Genomic DNA, 13,255 nt, shown 5'->3' with positions numbered 1-13,255 from the left:
CCCCCTCAATAAATTATTGTTTTGGAAATTTTAATATTTTTTAAAGGCATTTTTTATGCATTAAAAAATAACAACACGGAAGGCAAATTTACTTATTTCATCGTATTAGAAGAGCTGTCAACAAGGGTGTATTGATTTAAAATACATTATGGCTAAAGGAGCAGCTCTCACTCCACCATCAACCGACGTCAGCAGATATCGCAACATCGACTCCACATTCACACACACACATAAATACACACTAACTATTGTAAATAAAACACTTTGACATTTAACTTGTCCACCACCTCTGTAAACACACCACACTTGTAATACATACACACACAAGCATAACTTGTCAGTTACTTTGATGTGTAAAGACACAATCGTGCGAAACTTCCCCCGAGCGGACGTGTTCGAACAGCTCCCCCAATTTTACCAATAAAAGTCCATACAAAATATTGTAATTTCCAAAACGAAATTTCCGCTGTCTTTTTTGGTATAAAGTGGAAAAAAACAAGTGGTAAGAAACATTCAAAAGACCATTGTCCTTAATTGTTCACCTTAAATTATCTTACCGCAAAAAATTTTGCATTATCTGCAGCATAAACTTATTTGTGATAACACATGATGTAGTCGTGAAGAGGGAGGTAAAAAAATTCCTAATTCTTAGAGCTCCTTGTTATAGTTTATAGACAGATAAGCTACTCGCTCTACTGCTGATGTTGCCGCGTTTCGCTTAGATTGGGTATATCCGTCCCGAGGCTGAAAATTTTCTACCGGAAAGTGGTTTGTAATCGCAATAAAAATACGTCTTTGCGTTTTATTAAATAATAAAAAAATTAACAATATTTAAATAACTATTAAAACCAACAAAATTTTATGCACAAATTTATGTCCATTTTTTTATATGACCAAAATTTGATGTCCAGGAAAAACTTATAGAAAAGTTTTGTGTGACAAAAATATTTATGTCCAGATTTCTTGTGATCAAAAATTTATGTACAATTTTTAAATGATCAAAAACCCTTCGTTCAGTTTTCAAATGACAAAAACTCATGTTAACTTTCGAAGAATTCATTAAATTTTTAAATAGTCAAAATTTGTTTACCATTTTGTATGACCAACAATTTATGTCCAATTTTTTAAGTGACCAAAATTGTATGTCCAACTTTAAAATTATTATGAATTCAAGTCCAATTTTATAATAGTGAAAAACTTATGTTAAGGTGTGCAAAAATTTATGTCCAATTTTTAAATGACCAAGAACCTTTCGATCAGTTTTTAAATAACAAAAATCTATGTCCAATTTTTTATGACCAGCTATTTATGTCCAATTTTTAAGCTTACAAAATTTTACGTCATAACCGGTTTTTAATTGACCAAAAACTTATGTCAAGGTTTTGTGCGACATAAATTTGTGTCCAGACTTTTATTGGCCAAAAATTAATGTTCAATTTGTAGATAAAAATAAATAAAATTTATGTTAAGTTTCAGCAACAAAATATATAACGAACATAGATAATTTGGCCAGGGTTATAATTGTTTGGGGCAACTTTTATGTAAACATAAATTTAAGCGAACAAATATTGCAAACAAATTCCATATTAAGCCATAAGCTGCTCGTAAAATTAGCTATCACAAGTAGTGACTTTTATGGATGAAAAGTTTCTGCAGCGAATTCACAAGAAAATCGTGGCATTAACAATTTATGCAAATTATTCCACAATAATTGGTATTTTATGTAACTTAAAGCCATTAGCTTTACATACAAACACACTTGCATTTATAGATTATATATAGTATGTATATATCTAACTACCTCTGTATCCATATGCGGTTACTCGTTCGTATCTATCGAGATCTCAAATCGCTTGCAGTTGCTAATAACGCTTTCCATTTAGCAAATTTAAAATGCTAATTACGGTGAAATTACATACAGAGTCAATTACGAGTATGAATATGAATGTACATAAACCCACACACAACTGCTGCGGTGTACCTATGTACATACATAGATACATGTAGCGCCAAAAACAGCAAAAGCAACAGCAGCCGAGGCAAAGGTGCATTGACTTGGTTGGATACGCACATGTGCGTAGATACAGATCGCCAGCAACGCCACATTTATAATACCTATGTACATTTATGTGCACAATTGTGTGTATGTTTGTATATGGATATCTGTACCTTCATGCATAAATACTACTAATCAAATATAAATTCATAAATGTATCTCTATGCAGCAACGCAATTTATGAGCATAAATATCTACATAAAATATCTACATTTGTTTGTGCGTCTGTACATACATACATACATACGTTTTTTCAATGAATATGCACGCTTTGCTCAGCAAACTTTATTCACTTAAGTGTATCGCTTTCAGAGCGTACCTACATACATATCTACACACATATACCTATGTATAATCTATGTATTATTCCCATTTATTTATACGCGTATGTAAGTAAGCCTGATTGCAGCGCCACAGTCTGTCATTTTCCATTTCTTGTTTTTTTTTTTGTTTAGTATTATTTGTGGTTTGTTGGTGAAACTCATAAAAAAATTTAAAATGTTAGAAAATTTACAATTGCTGGCCACACCTGCCTTGTGACCACTTCATACCCACATATGTGTGTATATATGTACATATGCGTCTTACTAGACGCAACTTCGACTTTTACCCGAGGCTGCTTGATAGCATGTATGAAAATTCAAATTTTCCACACACACAAGTAAGAAGTTAAATGCACACTTCAATACACACATACATGTACATATTATATATACACGGTAATGCAACATTTCCGCGTCACTCAAAAGCGTAACACAGTGGTGCAAGGTGCAACCTGTGTGAGCGCATTCGCCCATTTCTTTATGGAAGAAAATTGTTCAGCTTGTCTGCCGTTGGGATAGTCATGATTAGTGTCACTCACTTACATACATACATAAGTATGTATGTAGATCAAGACTTTGTCAAATTGCAATTAAGTAGACAAGAAGAACTGCAGAAACCGCTAGAATTAGTTGTTCGAGTGCTGGTGGTAGTCGCAAGACCCTTCGTGATGGCTCATATTTGGAATTTCTTACAAAGGAAATAAACTCGAAACAACCAGTAAAGAAATAAAGCTCGAAGCTCAGATATTCCATAATCCTTTTTATAATTTACTTTGGGATGAAACCGATATTGGCGCTGTGCTATTACAGAGGTAAGCTTACTTCCAGCGGTGGATATATTTCGCCATATTGAAAAATCCACATCGAAGCTTAACGAAGCTTATTTCATAGAGGTGCTTTCTGTCGAGAACTCTCCAGCAAACTCAAATTTAGGCTTTCGGAGCTACATATCTAAGTGGCACTGTCAGCTTATTACCATAGATGTGAAAAGAAACCCTCCATTATTACGAAATTTAAGGGCGATTTTGAGCTTAAAGACTAGTGGCCGAAGCAGCAAAGGTGTCGGTACTGGGACCTTTGCTGGGGAATATTATAAACGGTAGAATACTAGGATGCTTACGTCCAAGGTCTATAACACTTGCAAGACGGGGGTCGTTCAGAAACTGTGCAACAGTCGTTCGTACTCATTATGAGTCGCAAGTAAGTGTTAACCGAACAGCAGGAATGACATGAATTCGAAACTGTTGCGCCTGGAGGTAGACTATTATCTTTGCTTCGATGACTGAGATAGCAACAAAATCCTTGCCCCGGTTGAAGGCAAATATTGATTGAGAGAAGCAGGATCGGTGTCAGATATCGAATAATCTTCAGTGAAATACTCTATAAGAACGCAATTTGATAGAGAGCGAATTTGATAAATTTTTTCTAAACTCTCTATGGAAACAGAAACTTATGTCATTAAAGGATAGAAAGACGCGTAACCTAGTTGACGGCGATGAACGACGCGTAATCATAGATTTATACTTGGCCAAGGACTGTCACTTCAGCATTATTCCCCAAAAACTATTTACGGAATGTACATATGTACATACTATTACACCCGCAAACATGTTAGGAGTCTTTCTTCGCTCTAGTACTTTTTATGCGCCTTTTTTCGCGGTCAACTTTTGAGCTCGCGCCTTTATTCGTGTCTTGTGACGTTATCTGAGACTATGGAAAGCTTTCGTAATGTCGGTGTATAGGGTATGGACTTGGAAAACCTCATGGAAAGCAGTGCGACAATCACCAGTGAAGACTGCATGGTTGGAGACAGTCGAACGGCCTCTTATAAAGCTGCGCTGGTTGGCGGAAATCAAATGTTTCAAAGCGAAAACCTACTTCTCTTAAACCACGCATTCGAATAGCTGGCAGACAGATGATAATTTCGTGATCATCAATAAAAAAATACCCGATGACAGCGACATATTAGAGCTCGTAGTTAACGTTAAGTTAAGTTAATTATAGCAGAAAGGCCATCTGAATCCATTTGGTTTGAGGATCTCAGAGACACTATGCCCTTAATAACATCCTCCTTACATACCCTTATCGAGCCAAAATCAAGCGAAGACTCGGAAAGAGTGCAACCAGCGAGCATGAAATCATAGACAAAGCTCGTACAAAAAAAAAACTCAGCAAAGATATTAGCAGTAGCTTCGTGTATAGTGACAAGTTGAATTAGAGTTCAATCTTTTGATGTACCTCCAAAAAGGTTTCAGGTTTGTTTTTTATTTTGGTTTAATGGGTTAAAGTCTCGCACTGCCGGTTTGATAAGTAAAAACTGGATGGATTCGTAAAAAGAACTAAAGATCTGATATTGAGTTTCATTCAGATTAAAATGTCTCATATTGAATGATGAAATATCTGGCATTGAATAAAATAAATAGCTCTAAAAAAATCGAATTTTTTAATTAGCAACGTATACTTCTGATTCGTATGTAGTTTTGCTTTGCTTTAAACACGTAAAATATTTTATTAAAAGTTTCGCAAAATTCTTGAAGAAAATGGCTGTGAGAAGTTTCTTCCTCTCCTGTAAAATTTCTAGAGATAGATTTAGCAACTTTTCACTCTAAGCAAGCGGTTTAATGATTGTGTAAGATATATTTTTTACAAATATGCCAAGCGCAATATAAAGCCAAATTGTAAGTTTAGAAGACTATCGAAACCTAGAGATAGTTATCGATGGTTTCTAAAAAACTATTGAATACTATCGAAACCTCGACTATCGATAGTTTCAAACCACTAGTGCTGACAAAAGTAACTGGCAGTATGGAATAAATCGATTGGCTACTTAACTGTGTGACTTCGATAGAGAAGGTAAACGTAGTAGGCCATTGGGAATCAGCCTGACCTCTATTTGCTTCCTTCAGGATGTTTCCTAGTATGTACAACGAATATGGTGGATGAGTTGATCAGATACGTTATTCTAAGGCAGTATTTCCCCCGCCGCTGGTCCCAGAGTGCCTTTTGACTGGGGAATCAAGCGCCACCCAGTATTCCGCTTATGTCAGGTTCATAGGCACTTTTTCCTACCTTGGAATGGCTGTCAAATGCAGGTACTTTGAGCAAAGAAACAACGGTCGATGGTCCGAGCTTTCGGCTCAGACGAACTAATTTTACGCAACACTTTTGCACAATTTTACCACCGTTACTTCATTTTTCAAGTACTGCATTTAACTTCGTTAACATATCCGGGTGCGTATATGCATTAGGGATGTTAATTTTTCAGCTTTTTCCGATCCCGGGTTTTTCGGGATGTCGCTATCACAATCCCGGGATTAGTCCCGGGATTTAGATATTCATTACTTTTCAACAACTTATCATGAAGAGATTAACGATAATCTTAAATTTGTATATGAGAATTGAAGTCAGTTTTATTTTTTTGCTTAAAAATTACTTGTTTATTTAAAGTGGCGTTTTTATTTTTTTCTCTCTGACGCCAGGATTTTTGGATTCACAAGAACGAATAGGTAATTTTTTAAGCTGATAAAGTTAGAAGGACGAAATTCGATGATGTTATCGAGTTTATATATGTAAGTCCTTAACATATAATTTTTTCAAAACTAAATATTGCGAAATTTCAAGGATAAAATTTTAAAAGAACATTTTCAGTATTTACCAGTCCTTCTGCACCAAAAACTTGAATCTGTTTAAATTTGCTATTTAATTTGATGCCCATACTTCTTCTCTAAGCACATTTATCCGAATTTTTAAAATCATTTTTGAATTACTGACGTCAGAGTGAAAAACTAAAAACGCAATTTTACTATATTTGGCCCATGGTTTCGCGAATATATTGATATTTGTTTTTAAAATTTACTATCGCGCGGTGTTATATCCATAATGAGCTAGACAGTTATAAAAAATATATTAATTATTAAATAAAAAAAGAAATATAGCCAATATTGGTCAAGAAAAGGAGTTTCTATTATTGCCATCAGTGCAGATTGCAAATCCCGAGATTTTTGGGCCGTTAAAAAAGCCGGACTCCCGGGATCCCGGTATTAACATTCCTAATATGCATTTATAGGTACGTATATATGTATGTATGTGTTAGCAGTCGTAAGTGCTTATAATTTATTTAAAATGCACCTTGGAGAAAAGCCAAAATCAAAACTACAAGAAAGTAAATAAAGCGAACGAAATCAACAACAATTAAAACCGGCAAACAGGCAAGCGGCAGGCCAGGTCGTATTGCTGAAGCGGCAGCAATGCGCTGTGATTACAATAAGTGGTAATTAAGGCATAAGCAACAACAAAAATAGTCGACGTACAACAGCTGCATTAACGCTTCAAAAATGCCTGATTGTTGCCAATATTGCTGCTTATGTTGTATTTGTTGTTGTTGCTAATATTAAATATTTCCATTTGCCATTTGTAGACGCCGTCAGTCGTCAGTAGTCAAGCGTTAAAATCCATGACAGCAAAATTGCAGCGACGACGACGAACAACAATTAGAAATGGAATATATTCTCCTAGGACGAAGAAAGCATACAACGCGCGCCGTGCCGTAGTCGGCCATTAGCCGGCAAGCCATAAGTGGCTAAGTATGCGCGCATAAGTATGCAAGCACATATCTATAAGTGCACATGCAGTTATGTCGCCTGTCACAAGTGAAAATCTTAAATGCCAAACATTATGGTGCGGCGGCGGCGGCGATGAAAAGGAAAACAGGCAAACAAAAGGCAACACAATCGCGAGCCGTGCCGCGGCGCCACTCAAAAAATGAGGCGGATATGTGCGTCAGTGGGCTACAACAAAAATCAAACTGCAACCCCACCTAATGTTATGCCCTCAGCCCCTCTGCCCCATGCCATCACTTACTAGGCCCTCTCAATACTGATACTTTGCACTGGCATGGCACTGCAGCCAGTCGCCAGCACGTCAATATTGCCGCTTTGTGGAGGGCATCGGGAGCAATGCGGTTCGCAGCTGCTGCCAGGGCTGCCAACTTGGCTCAAACCGTGCCATATTTGGCCCTATTTTATTTCAAATGGCACTGAATTTTTCAATTTTCTAATTTCTATATTATATACAACTGGTCATTGCACTTCTGTATTAGGAATGCCTTTCAAATTTAATGCTAAGTGGGAAGAATTAAAGAGAATGGCACCTTTTTTGGCACTTTTATTTTCCTGTTTGGCACATTTTTGCACGTTTTTGTCCTCAATATGGCACTTCATAGCTAAGTATAGTTGGCAGCCCTGGCTGCTGTTATTGTTATTATATTTGCTTTCCTGAAATTGTGTGTGTGTTTTCGCTACGTCAACTGTTTGTTTGTTGACTCGCGCGCTTGTCAGCTTAAAAACAATTACAAAATATAAGTAATGGCGAATTCTAATGCCACAATGCGTGAACGAAGTGCCACAGCCCACCACTGGCCGCGAAGAAAAGTGAGTGCATTTAAAGTAAATACATATATTCGATGAGCTGTGATGCGTTGCGTGACGCTGCGTGCCTTGGCAAAGTGTCAAAATTCGAGCGGGAAATGCCATTTTCCCGCCGCCACGCTGCCAGCAAAAGCTGTGCACTAAAGTGCAATTGCACAGAATTGTTGCTGTTTATGTAGCGTTGCTTATTGTTGACATTATTATGCGGATTACAAGCAATAATGATTATTAGTATTTATTATTATTTTTATTAGACTGGTGCCAGCGGAATATGGCTACGAAAAAGCTCGAAGTAATTGCGGAAACAAAAAACTAAGAAAAATAAAATTTATATTAAAACGGCAAATCTAATTGACACGATTGTGACTGCAATGCTGACGCACTTAACTACATGGCTATAAAAAAAATTTTTAATACCACAAAGATATATTTTCTTTAGAAATTTTTAATTGCTCTTCTTTTCCAGTTTCCCTGAAATAAGACACAATTGGATTACATATTACGAAAACTTTGCAAATTTTATCTTTCTGTGATTTGCAATAAGAATTTGTGAGTGCCTTTAGAACATGAGCAAATTATGTAACAGATATTTTTGATCTTCGACAGATTTTTGGTTAAAAATATAGCCATCTCCTAGAGAGAAAGAGAAATGGACCCCACACATCACGTAGGGTAGACTTGAAACATCACGTTATGAACGTGAATGCAAACAAACACTTCACAAATGGGCAAAATAGTGAAAGGAGCGTTCTTCAAAAACTTAGGTGTTAGCGAAAATTCTGACTTCTCTCCACCAGCAGACCTTTCGGTAAAAATATCGAAACCACTTTTTCTTTCGGGAAGGATTGACAGTTTTCAAATGAATCTATGTTACTTCCAGATTCAGCGGATTGGGGTTTTCACCACCAATCAAAGTGACTAATTACGACGACAAAAATAGGAAAACAAAAGCCTAAATCTATCACACATAAGTTTCATAACAAACTATAATACATAACACATTGGGCCGTATGCATAAAATCTAAGCAAATGCTTTTTCTTAAAATTTCAGACAATTTACTCGATTTGTTCAAATAAATTTAAATGAAAGGTATGAAATTTTGAGTAAAAGCAATTGCTTAGTTTTTATGCATACGCCGCGGCGTATTGGATCAGGCATTTACATTTTTTTATTTAAATATCAATTCCCAAAACAGTGACGTCGAAAAGCTCTGGATACCAAGCTTCATAAATAGCAATCTATGCATTTTTTAATAAATCGTCCGCCATATTGGATCCGCCATTTTGAATTTTGGAAATTGTATTTAATATTCGAATTCAGTGACGACGAAAATTCGCCTAATACATGTGGAGTAAATACCAAGCTTCATAAAAATTTACAAATTTTTTAAGCAATCGATTGCCATATTGGATCCGCCATTTTGAGTTTTGAAAAATATAGAGACTTTTTAAGAAATCGACCACCATATTGTATCCGCCATTGTGAATTTTGCAAATTTTATTTAATATTCGAAATCAGTGATGATGAAAATCCCTAAATACCAAATTTCATTGAAATCTGTCAAATACATATGGAGTAAACATTTTTGTCGTCCTATATTCTCGATTCGTCCCTATGTGCACAGGCGCACACTGGGGATTTGGCGAAAAAAAAAACCAATTGGCAACATACCACCTATGCAATATCTGATGGCATTTCTAAATTTCAGAATAGGAGCTAAAATAAAATCAAAAAGAATTACTGTAATCCGATCAACAGTTTTTTTTCTATAAGTATCGCGGCCGCTTTGGTATTGTGCTATGGTTTGGTGCCTGGGTTCAAGCCCTGGTCAAAGCAACATCGAAAAAAAATATAGAAAAAATATTTTTTCTTAACAGCGGTCGCCCCTCGGCGGGCAATGGCAAACCTCCGGGTGTATTTCTGCCATGAAAATTACTTCTCATAAAAATACAATCGCCGTTCGGAGTCGGCGTAAAGCTGTAGGTTCTTCCCCTTTGTGTGACAACATCAAGGTGCACGCCACAAATCGGAGGAGAAGCTCGGCCAAGCACTAACATATGTGTAAGCGCCAATCTATCATTATTACTAGCATTTGCCCTCAGCTTCGCTCGCGTGATGTTTGGTTTAACTAAATTCTTTTAAATAGTGGTATTCTCTTAGTCTTATGGTCTGATTATGCATGCTTCGCATAACTTCGCACAACTTCGCATAACCTTCAAACTGTAATTTCGTGTGATCTTCGTATGTGTTTTGTATGTATTCCATTACCCAGAAATTAGTAGAACTTTTAAAAACTTAGCGATCTGTTTAGTGCAGATTTTGCTTCACATTTTCTTAAGTTACAATTTTATTGCACTGACCGGTGAAAAACCGGTTTTCATATGTGACAGCTTTGAAAACCGTGCAATCCGTGTACCGTGCAAGGGCTTTGCAAGACTGCGAGAATATCCCTAATGTAACAAAGAAGGAAATAAATCATTTCACTACATAAATATAACAAATTTTATTAAAAAAAAGTTAAGCACTTCAAATTAATGAAACAACGTTTCGGGACTTATTGTCTTGGGAATGCATATATGTAGATTTCTGGCTCCCAATATATGTTTTTATATAGCCCCTATATCACTTTTGGAGAGAGGCCCCATCTCTTCCCTATGGCATTCTTACAGCCGTAAAGAGCCACCGACGCCTTTTTTACTGGCTCCTCAATATTTGGTTCCATTTCCAGGATCACGCCCAAGAACTTGACCCTGTCAGGGAGAACAAGTGAAAGATCCCCCATTGCGAGAAGCTGGCATGAGGCACTTGGTACTTCCTGGTGAATATTCCGAGCTCTGTCTTTCCAGGATAGCAAGTCCGCTACTAGCAGACCAATTTGCGACCAAGTTTAGGTACCCAAGAACTTTCCTCTGACGATGAGTGCCACGGTATCCGCGTAGGCGATAACCTGGCATCCTCTGCTTTCCAGCTCCTCGTAGTCGTTTATCACGACTATCACGACGAGATAAGCTGTGAAAGAAAGCCTCTCTTCAGGGCGCCTCGCCTCTCTTTTCGCTGATCAGAGGCATATCCCCATTCCCCTATGACGGTTCTTTCTGCAACATATGGTCAGATTAGCCTAACTAAGTAGATCTAGACTCCGAGCTTAGTCAAGGATCTTACTATCGCCCCAGGTAACACATTATTGAAAACCCTTCGATGATAAGGAAAGCACCAACAGCAATGTCTTTATCCTTAAGAGACTCCTCTACGGCTTTGACGATTGTGTGCAATGCAGATTCCACGGTCCTACCCTTAATGTAGACATGTTGATAGAGGCTCAATCGCTCTCAAGTAATCCTGTTTCTTATATGCAGCAGCCAGATTCCAACATTCTCTGTAGCTAATTATGATCTCCAAAAATCTCCAAAAGAATAGCAGGAGCGCTTAACAACATGCTACATCCAGTCAAATGCTCTTCATTCTGCCAGATTTGGCTGCTTACACATTGCATATTCTGCTTTTTCATGGTGTGTACTTTAGGGTCCTCTGCATTTTATTAAGTGCTTTTTGGCGACGAAAATTTAGCCAAGCCATAGTCAGAATTCCACTTCAATAAATCTCTCAAAAGTTTTCAAAAAGAAAGAAGAGAGACTGATTGGCGTGAAGCCCCTCGGAGATATGTGAGAACTTTTTCCTGTTTTGGGGCTGAATGTGATCCTCACACTCCTCCAAGCCCCCGCAATGTACCCTCTTTTTAAGCAGCTCACATAGATGGGGCTTACTCCCAGCCAGCGACACGAGATCTCCACACCCTTTTTCACTGCGCAGGAATGACATCCAGTCCAGGGGACTTGAAGGGGCCGAACGAGTCGATCGCCCAGAGCGGTCGGCGCTCCTCCAGTAGTTTACCGGAGTATGTAGCGCAATCGACCGTGCCAGCACCGATAGGTTCACGCGGTGCAACATTGGCTGGGAAATGAGCATCAAGGAGTAGCGACCATTTCCGACCATCGCCCAGTTGCGCTCTTTGTTCACTCAAATTGAGAAGATTCATGACAACCTTCTACGGTTTCGCAAACGTTTCTCCATAACTCACTTTTGATTTCCCTTATCTCGGAATTATAGATGCCCAGTCCGGCCTTGTAGAGTTCCCAGTCAGAGTGAACTTTCACTCTTCCTGGCTCTGTTGAAAAGGTTGCTCTTAGAAGTGGCAATCTTGTCCCTGACAAGCTAGGTTGTTTGATTATCCATTTTATTGAACTCCGGCTATTTACTAGCTATCTGTATGATCATATTGGAATGGCTTCTCTTTTTGACTAGTCCTCAAGGAAGTAATCCCCGCTCCTCCGTAAGGGAAAGGTTATGCCAAAGGCACTTCCTGTGTTAGTTTACTGCTTTGGCGTGAAAGAAATTAACATATTTAGATTATATAAAATAACCCACTAGAATTTCGAATTTCTCTATCGGGAAAACTTTTTCTTCCAGAAAATATCTTTGGCAATCATCGAAATATTAAGAATTCACTTGGTGGGCAAGTAACGTTAGTTGTTATGCTTTCCTTAAATGGAGCTAGGGAAAGCTAATTACTAGAATTTGCGCGTTGCAAAACTTTACCTCGAGATATCTTTAGATTTACAACAGACTAGACTTCGAGAATGCGGAACGAAAGTCTGTTCCCAAGCACAAAAAATTTATCAGGCTACATATATACATAAGCCGTCTAAGACTTGAAGAAGAGTTCACACATGAAAATAGTTGTCCGAAGGCAAAAAAAATGCAGTCAGGTGAATGATTCACCACAGAAGATATCAAATTTTCCTCGCGCAAGATGCAGCGCAGATTTTTGATACCCGCATCCAGCCTGTCAGCATTACTCGTCTAACTGGCAGAGGAAATGCAAAAACTACAGAGGTGCTATGAGTAAACAAATAAAGTACATATACACGACGAATAGATAAACATCCTCTTTTTTAAGTCAGTTAAAAACTAATGAAGACATACCTACTGGCTTTAAATTGACTTCACAGAATCCGAGTGGCAAAATAAACTTATCTTCCTATGGCAAAGTATGTCACTGGTGAAGTATGCAAGTTTTTTTTTTAGCAAAAGCTGCAACACAAAGTGAAAGGGAAAATATTACCTACATATTTCTTGCTAATTTCTTATACCCCACTTCTAGGTAAGTCTTTTTTTCGCTTTTATAACTTTTTTTTTGTTCTTGCGCCTCCATGCAAAGAATATTTCTCGCCTCACTGACCAAGGCATGTGAGATATGCACTGAGCGCAAAAAATTCGAAACTTCTGCTTTTTTTCTTTGCCGAGAAAGAAGAAAGATACTAAAGATATTTACTACAATACGCCAAGCTGCAACCGCATACCGCAACGAACATGACTTTGTTGCAATTCTATTGTTCTCATGTTGTTTTTCATTGCTTTCAGTTGGTATATGAAAATAAAATAAAAAAGG

The sequence above is a fragment of the Rhagoletis pomonella genome, unplaced genomic scaffold (genome assembly GCF_013731165.1).
Source record: "Rhagoletis pomonella isolate Grant_MI unplaced genomic scaffold, Rhpom_1.0 Rhpom_scaffold_00005, whole genome shotgun sequence".
In the NCBI taxonomy this organism is placed as follows: domain Eukaryota; kingdom Metazoa; phylum Arthropoda; class Insecta; order Diptera; family Tephritidae; genus Rhagoletis; species Rhagoletis pomonella.
Note: the sequence above shows the minus strand (reverse complement) of the source record.